The sequence below is a fragment of the Lycorma delicatula genome, chromosome 5 (genome assembly GCF_047948215.1).
Source record: "Lycorma delicatula isolate Av1 chromosome 5, ASM4794821v1, whole genome shotgun sequence".
NCBI classification, from domain to species: Eukaryota; Metazoa; Arthropoda; class Insecta; order Hemiptera; family Fulgoridae; genus Lycorma; species Lycorma delicatula.
In genome coordinates, this window is record NC_134459.1 from 158,494,540 (window position 1) to 158,507,880 (window position 13,341).

The 13,341-nt window shown below is 31.4% G+C and overlaps 1 protein-coding gene across 1 annotated transcript in view; it reads left to right on the plus strand.

Annotated features, from left to right (window-relative positions):
- tw (Protein O-mannosyl-transferase 2) overlaps positions 1 to 13,341 on the plus strand; it is an 83,546-nt gene that overhangs the window by 39,597 nt on the left and 30,608 nt on the right. The gene's annotated exons all lie outside the window — the stretch shown is intronic.

Sequence of the window (13,341 nt, forward strand, 5' to 3'; positions counted from 1 at the left end):
CATGTACGTAGTGAATTCAATAATGAAAAGTTTGTTCGTTGAAAAACAATAAGCCATTAAATAGGTTGTACTGATTAATGGGTCACCCATGAAATGTCAGATAGAAAGGTACAGAACTAAGAAAAAGTAATTACACTGTTTTTGTTTATTTGGCTTCTTTTGTATGAGGTTAATACAATTTGAAAATAGAACAGTGTATGCTATATCACATGCATGGTAGAACAGACAGTTTATTGAGTGAAATAGATGGTTCAGAATGTATCTCCTCTATTCAATACTGTAAGTTATTGGTACTAGATAAAAGCATATTAATATGAACATTTCACTAAAAGGAATGGAGGATAAAGGTGTCCATTTTTTCATATAATGGTTCTTGATGTTAACCTAAAACGTTCAAACATATTTAGTTGATATCTAATCTCTCCGTTAATAACAAAAAAAATAACCCAATTCAAGTAGGCAGAAAGAAACAATACCTAAAAATCTGTCATTAAACTGGGTGGGCTATGATTATATCAGTCATACTCATTATGTTAAGAATATTATTGAAAATTTACTTTAAAGAAGGAAAGTAAGTTGATTTGGAAAGGTCATTTATATGCTTTCGCACTTAGGCACTTCAGCTATTCTTGACTTTCCTACTTTTTTTTTTACCTTGGTTTTTAAAGAATACTGTAAGGGCTTATTGTTTCTTTACCAGATGATCCATTGAATTCTTGAGATCTCTAGAACAGCTTCTTACAATATTTATTTTTTAATTTAATTTTTTTTTTTCTAAAGCTAATCATTTAGAAGTTACGTATTTGAAGAGTCATCAAATTGTAAAATGAGGTTTTCCTTGTCAAATCCTATATGTTGTTTGCTGAGAGAGCTGTGCCGTAAATATTTCTATTATGGAATCTAACTTTTGGCTGTTACCTGTTCTAGAACTTATACTAGTTTTAAATGACTCCTCACCTTAAGAGTTTTCGAAAATTTGAGCCCATTCAACATCTTGTTTCATATCTTTCTTAGTTTATCTAAGAAAAATGTTAGTTAATCTAATGATTTATAATTCTTATATTTTAATATCAGATAGTTCATATTATTTGTATCTTTTGCATTCAATATTGCCAAAAATTTAAAGTACCTGCAACTTTGACAATAGAGTATTTGTAGACAAGGAAAAGTTTGAAGGTAGCTGTCAAGATTGCATTGTGTAAAGATGAATTAGTTAAAAAAGTATTTGGAAAACCTATGATCAGCTGCAGAAAAACAGCTCTTTTTAATATTATTAGATAAAAAGTATTCATCATTGACATCCATTCATATTAGTCATTTTCTTCCAACATATGCACCCTTATCAATATTTTATGTATTTTTATATTTTATGCATTTTTTTCAGTTTTACTTTTCATGTTAGAGTTAAGTATATGATTTACACGTATTTTAATGAGAAAGATAAGATGGATAAAATGGTAGATAAAAAATTTCACACCATTGCCAAGAATCAAAGCAGAGATCAGTTAATCTACTATTAGCTGTAGGTTGCAAGAAGGAGTTGTTAATAAAGATTTCTCATTTTTGTGGTTGCCAATGATCAGCTTTAATTTTTTTATCACCTGGCCTATAGTTGCTCCACCGAATCTAAGCTTGTGACGTCATGTGCTGACATCTGATTATATTATTGTTTTCCAAAACATTATTTTTGCACGTAATTATTTTTTTTATTTCATTTACGACTTACAAAAAATAGAGGTGACCAAACAATACATTTATGTTGTGTGTTCAATTATTTCTGCTTGAGTTGATTACATGTATAAAAATGCTTAATGACTCAATCTTGTAAACAATAGCAATTCCTTAACCAATGACTAATGCTCTATTGGTATTATGTACAGACCTATATATGCAGTTAGAAATGATGTCCCTCCCCCTTTTTTTGTCACGATTATAATTAGATCCATCTTTCGTAGTACACAATGTATGTATAAAGAAATAAATTTTAGTCCAGTTTATATCGTGTTCAGTGAAGGTATTCAGATAGCGTTTTTGTGCGGTCATATTGTTTTATAAATTACTCATTGTTTTTCGCAAATTTTTTGTTTGTATGTTATTAGTGCAATTTTTTATGGCATAATTTAAATCAGTAGTTAAGAAAAACAACTTAGGAGTCAAGCACATGAAATTATCAATAATGTTTATGATTTTATAAAAAAAAGAAGTTCTAAAAGTAGGTAAATTAACTGACAACAAACATATAATTGGCGTTCAAAAATGTGAAGAAAGAACTGCTGCTGCTTGTGGGATATCAAGAACACTGGTTCAAAAACTCAAACGAGAAAAAAGGACATGATTTTTCAATTAACATCCCAATCATGTTCTTTCAGCATGCCGAAAAAGTATAAATGTCGTTCAAAACCTGTCAGTGGACTGGACAATTTTGATTTAGGTGTAGTTAAAATTTAATTAAACAGTTAATGAATTTCATTCAAAGAAGAATGAATTACCTACTTTAAAAAAAAAACAAGGCAAGAACTTCAGTCATCTATTGATTTTAAAGGCAGTGAATCAACTTTAGCTGTTATTTTGAGAGAGTTAGATTTCAAATGGAGTAAAACTGAAAATAACAGAAAACTTTGAAAAATCTGATAAAAAAAAATTGAGAAATCCGATATCAAGTGGAAGGGAATTGAATATTTGCAGGCAACGGCTAAGTACAGACAAAGAAATGCTGCAATTGTTTATTTGGATCAAACATACATTTTAAGTTCGCATTGTTCAACAAAGTAATGGTCTGATGGTATTGTTGAAGGACTTCATGTGCTGATTAATAAAGGTAACCGTTTAATAGTAATTCATGCTGGAGGAGAAATCGGTTTTATTCCGAACACATTACTAACTTGGAAAGCCAGTTCGAAAAGTGGCGACTGCCATGACAACATGAATACAGACAATTTCATAAAGTGGGTGTGTGAAAAATTGATTCCAAATCTTCCACCAGTGTCAGTAGTAGTTGTTGATAACACTCCTTATCGCAATACAGATATTGATACAAGTGCCTAATTCTAACTCCAGAAGAAAAGATATGAAAAACCATATTCCGTATAGTTCAAAAGTGCTGAAACCACAGTTATATGTATTAGTAAAGTTACATAAAACTAAAGTAAAAAAATATCACTTGGATGAACTTTAGAAAAAAACATGTGCATTGTGTTCTTAGACACCCACCGTACGATCCTGATTTGAATCTGATTGAGATGGTATGGTCAGCTGTAAAAAGACATGTAACGAATCATAACACATTTTCTTTCAGAAATGTTGAAAAATTAACTACGGAGAAAATTAATTCCATGAATGAAGATGACTGGAAACCCTATTGTGAAAAAGTAAAAAAATATTGAAAAAGATTATGAAAAACTGGAACCACTGATAGATGAAATGATGGATCATTATGTTATACGTGTAGACTCTGATAGTGAAAGTGATAGTGATAGTGATTCGTAAGTGAGGATGGTGAACTTGCTAGAAGTTTGAATTAGATGCATGAAGAAAATTCAGGTAAGGTTTTGTTTATTATTAAAAATTAATAATTTAGTACAAATAAAGGTTATAAAAGAATTATGTATTTTTATAATTAGTAAATGTAAATATGGTAGTTATTACTGCATACAATATGATAAGTAATACTTCAATTTGATATCTGGAGTTGATGTTTTCAGGCCGAGTAGTAATGCACAGTCTGCTCGTGACGTTGCAGGCTCATACATTGGCTGGGTCTAGTATACATTGTGTCTTATTAATCTTCACCAAAATATTTAAAGGCAGTTACATTAAATAAATTAAACTAGCAAAAATGAGAAAAGAATAATATTTTTCAATTATTCTTCCTTAAAATTTGTCTTTTAGAAGTTGGCATCAAACTAAAAGCTTTTTTCAAAAATCAAAATTTAAAGAATTAAAATAAATATTATTTTTTAATTTCAGAAAAATATATTTCAAATATTTTTTTATTTTTACTTTTATAGTTTTTCTTATATACTCGTACAAGCCTACAAGAAAATAATGCCTGTGTGAAAAAATAACTTTCAGTAAAAAAAAAAAAAAAAAAAACTTATATCCGATAAAACTAAAAAGAGAAACAAAAATAAATGATGTTGAGAGTTAGCTGTCAGTTGTAAATTACGGTTCTCTAGAGAATAAGAGGTGTATTATTTTTTATGATAAGTTTGTTTTTCTAACTAAATTTTCTTATAAAATTACTTTGAGAATTAGATTGACACAAGCTTATATACCTGATCTATTGTTAGCACACAGTATAGCTTACAACTTATGACAAAAAAACAAATACTATAACAATGTTGGACAAAACAAAGAAAAATATTTTCAAATTATTTTTGTATACAATGCAATTTTTCATTAAAAACACTTATGCTTTATTATTATTTATTATTTGGCTAACAAGTTAGCCAAATAACTATTGCATAAGTAAGTGTATATAAAAATTCTATTTAAATAAACCATCTAGTACTGAATATTGAGATAAGACATATCTTACCTTAATTTTACTGTGATAATACTTTTGCAGGATCCACATCCTCAGTCATGATTGAAATAATCCTGTAATGCATATTAAAAATTAAAATTAAAAACATTAAAATAATGAAAATTATTTTGACATAACTAACATGTATCCTAACAAACCTAGAGACTTTATCATAAGAATAATAAAAAAATAAATGAAAAAGTAACTGAGAAGATTCAAATTTATTAAAGGTATCACCACTATTTTAAGAAGTATATATCAACAAAATTATCTTGAATTTAATAAAAAATATATATAAAAAAAAAATACCTTACCTATAGGAGTTTGAGAATAAATTAGTTTGTGGCATCACTCATACAGATAAAGTTTTATTATGGACACAGTATGTTGATGTTATCATTACATATAACCCAGTAATAAACAATGAATTTTCTAATAATATTAAACAAATTAAACTGTTATAATGAAATTTAAAATTCATATTTTAAATAGATGATAATAATAAATATTATATTATTTATATGTCAATATTGAAATAAACAAGGACAACCAAATTGAAATATCAGTATATGGAAAACCTACATCTAATAATATAACAATTCATAAAAAATCAAATCACCCTTAGTCCCATAAAATTAACACACATATAAATGTGATTAATAGAACAATCAAATACACTTATAATAACTAGAGACCGAATTATATGCATTTACATATTAAGCCCATTCTCATCGTTATTGCCTATTTACCTTAAAATCTGGTAATGATGCATATTTTTGCTACATTTACAATATTTTTTGGTAGGGTACCTACCAAAAGAAATGAAATCTTACATTGTGGCTGGCCAAACCTATTAGCCGCATTTGTTTTGGTAGGATAATATTATTATTAGGCCAAGTAAAACACAAACTCACACGAGACATGGACAGACAATACCGTTCTGCATCGTGCATGCCTACTGCAGTACTTCTCCCACTAGACAATTAAATTACACATTTTATTGTTGATGCAGTCATTGCATCAGTTTAGTATTTTATTTGTTTGTGTAAAGTTTAATGTGTACCATAACCCCCCCCCCCCCCAACACCAAAAAAAGTGTATCTTCGTAGATAGCTGACTATCCTGAAATATTTACATACGGCGGAATTGTTTTTTATTGTCGAGTTTGTGAGAAAAATATTTCATGCACAAAAAAGTTTAAAATAAACCAGCATGTCAAGACAAGTCTTCATATCGCAGGATTGCAAAAGAAAGGCCCACGACAACAACTTGTAACAGCGGCAAGTAGCAGTGATTTCACTTCAAAAGGTAAACAAACAAACCACTTTAGTGTGGATTTATGTGAAGCATTGCTTACTAGTAATATTCCTCTTTACAAACTTACAAATCCTACCTTCAAAGATTTTTGCGAAAATATTGCTTGAATGAAAATAAACCAGATGAATCAACTTTGCGTAAAAATTACATACCAACAATTTACCTGTATGTTCTGTAAGAAATAAGCAATGAACTCAAGGATAGCATTATTTGAATTTTAGCTGATGAAACTACCGACACTTGTGGCCATTACATTGCGAATTTAATTGTCAGTGCATTAAAACTAGAGCCTTCTTCTTCCTATTTGGTGGCCTGCAAACGCCTTGAAATGATTTAAATCATTATACGATCGCCAAATTTGTGAATGAGGGTATTAAAAAAATATTTTCTGAATCTTCTGCAGATGAAAGACTGTTTTCTCTCAGATGCTGCTCTATATGATCAAGGCAGCCAAAGCTCTCCAGGTATTTTATCCAAATTTGATTCATATGACATGCTTTGCTCACGGAGCTACATCGACTCACTGAAGAAGTACAATCAACTTTTGGGAATGGGAATAAACTGATTTCATCAACAAAGAAAGTGTTTCTTAAGGTTTATGCTTGCAATAAGGCCTATAAAGAAAAACTGCCAAATATGCCTTTACCTCCCGAACCAGTGATAACTCGATAGGGAATGTGGATTGAAGCTGTGCTGTTTTACAATGAACATTTTGAGGCCATCAAAGGTATAGTAAATGACTTCGATAGTGCAGAGGCTATGGCAGTTTGTCAGTCCAAGGAAGCATTTAACGATTCTAGTAAAAAGCTTGAAACTCAAGGTTTGGTGTTGACTGAATCTATTCAGTTAATAAAAAATCTGCCAAATTAACTCCTCATTGGCAGAGGTATTCTTAAAGAAAAATTTGAAAACATTTTGAACAATAACTCAGGCTTTGAACCTTTGTGTCAAATTAATAGTTTTATTAATGGGATGGGTGAACTTTTGCCAGAAACAATAAGTGCTAACATAGCTTCCAAATTCAAATACTGCCCAGTTATCTCAGTGGATATGGAGCAATCCTTTTCCACTTATAAAAATATTTTGACTGTTTGAAGTCACAATCTTACTACCAAACATTTGGAAGAGTACCTGATTGTTTACATTTACAAAAGTAACAAAATGTTAAATAATTGTTAATTATCAAATTTATCAATATGTTGTTCAACTACTTAGTAACTGTATGCTGATTTTGAAATAAAAATTTAAAAATTACTTTTTTTTTTTTTTTTTTTTTGTCTTCAGTCATTTGACTGGTTTGATGCAGCTCTCCAAGATTCCCTATCTAGTGCTAGTCGTTTCATTTCAGTATACCCTCTACATTCTACATCCCCAACAATTTGTTTTACATACTCCAAACGTGGCCTGCCTACACAATTTTTCCCTTCTACCTGTCCTTCCAATATTAAAGCGACTATTCCAGGATGCCTTAGTATGTGGCCTGTAAGTCTGTCTCTTCTTTTAACTATATTCTTCCAAATGCTTCTTTCTTCATCTATTTGCCGCAATACCTCTTCATTTGTCACTTTATCCACCCATCTGATTTTTAACATTCTCCTATAGCACCACATTTCAAAAGCTTCTAATCTTTTCTTCTCAGATACTCCGATTGTCCAAGTTTCACTTCCATATAAAGCGACACTCCAAACATACACTTTCAAAAATCTTTTCCTGACATTTAAATTCATTTTTGATGTAAACAAATTATATTTCTTACTGAAGGCTCGTTTAGCTTGTGCTATTCGGCATTTTATATCGCTCCTGCTTCGTCCATCTTTAGTAATTTTACTTCCCAAATAACAAAATTCTTCTACCTCCATAATCTTTTCTCCTCCTATTTTCACATTCAGGGGTCCATCTTTGTTATTTCTACTACATTTCATTACTTTTGTTTTGTTCTTGTTTATTTTCATGCGATAGTTCTTGCGTAGGACTTCATCTATGCCATTCATTGTTTCTTCTAAATCCTTTTTACTCTCGGCTAGAATTACTATATCATCAGCAAATCGTAGCATCTTTATCTTTTCACCTTGTACTGTTACTCCGAATCTAAATTGTTCTTTAATATCATTAACTGCTAGTTCCATGTAAAGATTAAAAAGTAACGGAGATAGGGAACATCCTTGTCGGACTCCCTTTCTTATTAGGGCTTCTTTCTTATGTTCTTCAATTGTTATTGTTGCTGTTTGGTTCCTGTACATGTTAGCAATTGTTCTTCTATCTCTGTATTTGAACCCTAATTTTTTTAAAATGCTGAACATTTTATTCCAATCTACGTTATCGAAAGCCTTTTCTAGGTCTATAAACGCCAAGTATGTTGGTTTGTTTTTCTTTAATCTTCCTTCTACTATTAATCTGAGGCCTAAAATTGCTTCCCTTGTCCCTATACTTTTCCTGAAACCAAATTGGTCTTCTCCTAACACTTCTTCCACTCTCCTCTCAATTCTTCTGTATAAAATTCTAGTTAAGATTTTTGATGCATGACTAGTTAAACTAATTGTTCTGTATTCTTCACATTTATCTGCCCCTGCTTTCTTTGGTATCATAACTATAACACTTTTTTTGAAGTCTGACGGAAATTCCCCTTTTTCATAAATATTACACACCAGTTTGTATAATCTATCAATCGCTTCCTCACCTGCACTGCGCAGTAATTCTACAGGTATTCCGTCTATTCCAGGAGCCTTTCTGCCATTTAAATCTTTTAATGCTCTCTTAAATTCAGATCTCAGTATTGTTTCTCCCATTTCATCCTCCTCAACTTCCTCTTCTTCCTCTATAACACCATTTTCTAATTCATTTCCTCCGTATAACTCTTCAATATATTCCACCCATCTATCGACTTTACCTTTCGTATTATATATTGGTGTACCATCTTTGTTTAACACATTATTAGATTTTAATTTATGTACCCCAAAATTTTCCTTAACTTTCCTGTATGCTCCGTCAATTTTACCAATGTTCATTTCTCTTTCCACTTCTGAACACTTTTCTTTAATCCACTCTTCTTTCGCCAGTTTGCATTTCCTATTTATAGCATTTCTTAATTGCCGATAGTTCCTTTTACTTTCTTCATCATTAGCATTCTTATATTTTCTACGTTCATCCATCAGCTGCAATATATCGTCTGAAACCCAAGGTTTTCTACCAGTTCTCTTTATTCCGCCTAAGTTTGCTTCAGCTGATTTAAGAATTTCCTTTTTAACATTCTCCCATTCTTCTTCTACATTTTCTACCATATCTTTTTTACTCAGACCTCTTGCGATGTCCTCCTCAAAAATCTTCTTTACCTCCTCTTCCTCAAGCTTCTCTAAATTCCACCGATTCATCTGACAACTTTTCTTCAGGTTTTTAAACCCCAATCTACATTTCATTATCACCAAATTATGGTCGCTATCAATGTCTGCTCCAGGGTAAGTTTTGCAGTCAACGAGTTGATTTCTAAATCTTTGCTTAACCATGATATAATCTATCTGATACCTTCCAGTATCGCCTGGCTTTTTCCAAGTGTATATTCTTCTATTATGATTTTTAAATTGGGTGTTGGCAATTACTAAATTATACTTCGTGCAAAATTCTATAAGTCGGTCCCCTCTTTCATTCCTTTTGCCCAGCCCATATTCACCCACTATATTTCCTTCCTTGCCTTTTCCAATGCTTGCATTCCAATCTCCAACTATTATTAAATTTTCATCTCCCTTTACGTGTTTAATTGCTTCATCAATCTCTTCGTATACACACTCTACCTCATCATCATCATGGGCGCTTGTAGGCATATAAACGTTAACAATCGTTGTCGGTTTAGGTTTTGATTTTATCCTTATTACAATGATTCTATCGCTATGCGTTTTGAAATACTCCACTCTCCTCCCTATCTTCTTGTTCATCACGAAACCTACTCCTGCCTGCCCATTATTTGACGCTGAGTTAATTACTCTAAAATCACCTGACCAAAAGTCGCCTTCTTCTTCCCACCTAACCTCACTAATTCCTACTATATCCACATTCACCCTATCCATTTCCCTTTTTAAATTTTCTAGCCTACCAACCTTTTTTAAGCTTCTAACATTCCACGCTCCGACTCGTAGAATGTTATTTTTTAATTTTCTGGTGACCCCTTCCTTAGTAGTCCCCACCCGGAGATCCGAACGGGGGACTATTTTACCTCCGGAATATTTTACCAAGGAAGGCGCCTCCATTGTTGCTATGTGAAAATGCAGAGAGCCACATTTTCTTGGAAAAAAAGCAGCTGTAGTTTTCCATTGCTTTCAGCTGCGCAGTACTCAGAGGACTGAGTGATGTTGATACGGCCGTTTAAGTCATTGTGACTCACGCCCCTAACAACTACTGAAAGAGCTGCTGCCCTCTTTCAGGAATCATTCCTTAGTCTGGCTCTCAACAGATACCTCTCCGATATGGTTGCACCTTCGGTCCAGCTACTCTGTATCCCTGAGCACTCAAGCCCTCTCACCAACGGCAAGGTCTCATGATTCATAGAGGAGGTAAAAATTACTATTTTTTATTATTTAAAGTTGCATATTTTGACACTCTTTCATATTTGACATGTATATTTTAAGAATTTTTCATGTATATTTCAAGCTTTTTATGTTGCATATAAACTGGTCTGTAGTAATAACAGAAAAAACTTAACGAACTTAGCATCATAAAACATATAACAGTTGAAAATGGATATGATACTGCTTTAATTAATAATATTTATAAAAAAACAACTATCAAAATAAAGTAACAAAACCTACCTTACAACCAATACATAATAAGACACAAAAGAGTGAAAGCATATTCATAAATTATTTATACAAAAATAATATAATTTAATAAGTAATTAATAAGTATTAATAATATAATTGAAAACATTACTAAAATTTATAATAAAGAAATATTTAAATCAGCATACAAACCTAATAACCATATAATAAAATATTTAAATAATAAAATAAACAATCATGTAGCTGTCTCCAAAAAAAAAATCTAAGATATTAAAGAGATTATGAATATTAATAAGAAATAGAGTTTGATTCTAATCATTACTTTTCTAAAATTAAATCTTTACCTTCTAAATTTACAAAAAACTATTGAAATTAGTGAGATATAATGTAGATAGAATTACTGAACGAAGAATGCAATACAGAAATTCAAGAAGAAAAAATATCCAAAACAGGTGATTGGCATGAACTGCCTAGAAAAATTAACAGTACTGCTAAAAAGACTTTTGGTTTAGCAAAAATCAAATTGAAAGTGTAGTTGAATGAAAAATGTAAAGATGCATTAGTAGAAAAATCAAAAAAAGTGAAAAGTAGAATTTGGAAAAAGTGGAAATCTTCTGGAAAGAAAGAACATCATGAACATTACAAAAAACATGGAAAAGAAACAGCAAAGATTATAGGAGAAGCAAAGAGAACTTTCGAATCTCAACTTGTGAAATGCAGGAAAACTTTGTTAAACACAATTCTAGAAAACTACAGACTGGAAGGATACCAAGCACTTAGTGTCTGTTTAAAAAAAATGGTAAAATGGGCCTAAGTAATTCTGAAAATCATAAAATTCTTGCAGAGTATTTTGATAAACTTCTAAATTGTCTAGAAAAAAGATGTGTTTCATAGGAAAGTGCAAGCAGTAGAAGAATTCCAAATTAGGAAGGATAAGAGAACTGAACATAAGGAAACAACAAAGGAGAAGAAAATGAAATTGATATTTGTTCCTTAACAAAAGAAGAAGAAAATAAACAATCTGTGTGGAATTTATAAAATTAAACATAATTGTGATTGTATTTCTGTAGGAAAAACAAGTAGATCCTTTAAAACTAAACATCTTGAACATTATAGAAATTATAAAAATAATAAATTAGGTTAGCTAATATGGTAAACCATCTAACAAACAATCTACTTCTGATATTAACACAAATTTAGAGATATTAAAAATTAATAAAGATGACATAAAAGTATATATATTTTATAAAAATATTACATTTTATAAATATGAACAAAATTTCAATTTGATAAACCATCAAACAGTGTTTGAGGGAGATGGTCTTGTAAAAACTCCAACAGATAACAGCACTCGTTTAAATTAATATACCAATTTATTAATAAACTAAAAATTTTATTTTTATTATATATTAACAGAATTATTTCAATCATAACTGAGGATGCAGGATCCTGTAAAATATTCATAGTAAAATTTAGGTAAGGCCTTATCTCAATTTTTTTTTATTCACCTTATTATAAGCTTGAAAAGCTTCTGGAAGGGAATATGAAGTGGAAATTTTGAAGTGTATGAAAAATTCTATGCCTGACTGGGATTTGAACCTGGGACCTCTGGATGAAACGCCTAGATGCTATCACTCCACCACAGAGATATGTTTAGGTGGTTTATTTTAATATAATTTAAATGTAAACAGTACAGGTGGCCGGAAAGTCACCATACCCCCTAAAGTTGGAACTAAAAATTTGTAATGAGTTATAAATGAAAAATGTGATATAATAAAAAATTATTTTATTTACTCACGTGATACGTAATATTAATTCTAATGGTCCATTGAGTCAGTGTGTTCGCCCTCATATTGCATGCACAATTGTGTATATCGCCACATCCTCTGTGACATGCAATGGAGCATTTCTGGTGTTACATTACAGAAGGCATCCATCACAGCGTCATGCAATTTTTCATTTGTGGTGTAGCGATGTGGAGATACATGTGCCTTGATAATTCTCCATAATGAATTGTATAGTGTGGTGAAATCAGGACTTCATGGTGGTCATGGTAATGGAGCTAGCTGGTGATGCTGGAGTAGCATGGCCAATCCAACATCCTGGAAATCTTTCATTCAGATACATGTAAAATATTTTGCTGATAGAGCAAAATGTACAGGTGCTCCATCTTGCTGCAACCATACTTGTTCCTGAGATCCTTCTCTTGTAGCTGTGGTATTAACCATGTCTCCAACATCTCCAAATAAGTTTGTGCAATAAGTCTGGCCCGTCAAAAAAATAAGGACCAAACAAATGATGAGCTGTCATTCCAGCCCATATCATTGTATCAGAGTTGGATTTCTTTCCAACTCTGTCATGTAATAAAAATTTTCTTTTGCTCAAAATAACAAGATTTCTGGTATGCAAACTGCAAAAGATTGTACATTCATACCTTTCCATGTTGCACTGCAGCGGGGAATTTTTTTAACAAAGCCCATTAGGATGCAGCATGGCATTCCATATCTGCATCTGACAGTTCATTGATGAAGCTCTTTCAAGTCCGTTTTCATACGGTCTTGCATAGTCGCCTGTGGTATACGAAGTTCAGCTGACTGTTTACGATTTGATTTCACTGGGGATTGTTCAATGGAAACTGCAACAGCAGCATATGTTTCTAACCGTGTTAACTTTCATCCCCTCTGTGGCCTATCTTTAACATTACCTAATTCAAACGCACGTTCTTCCCAAGCC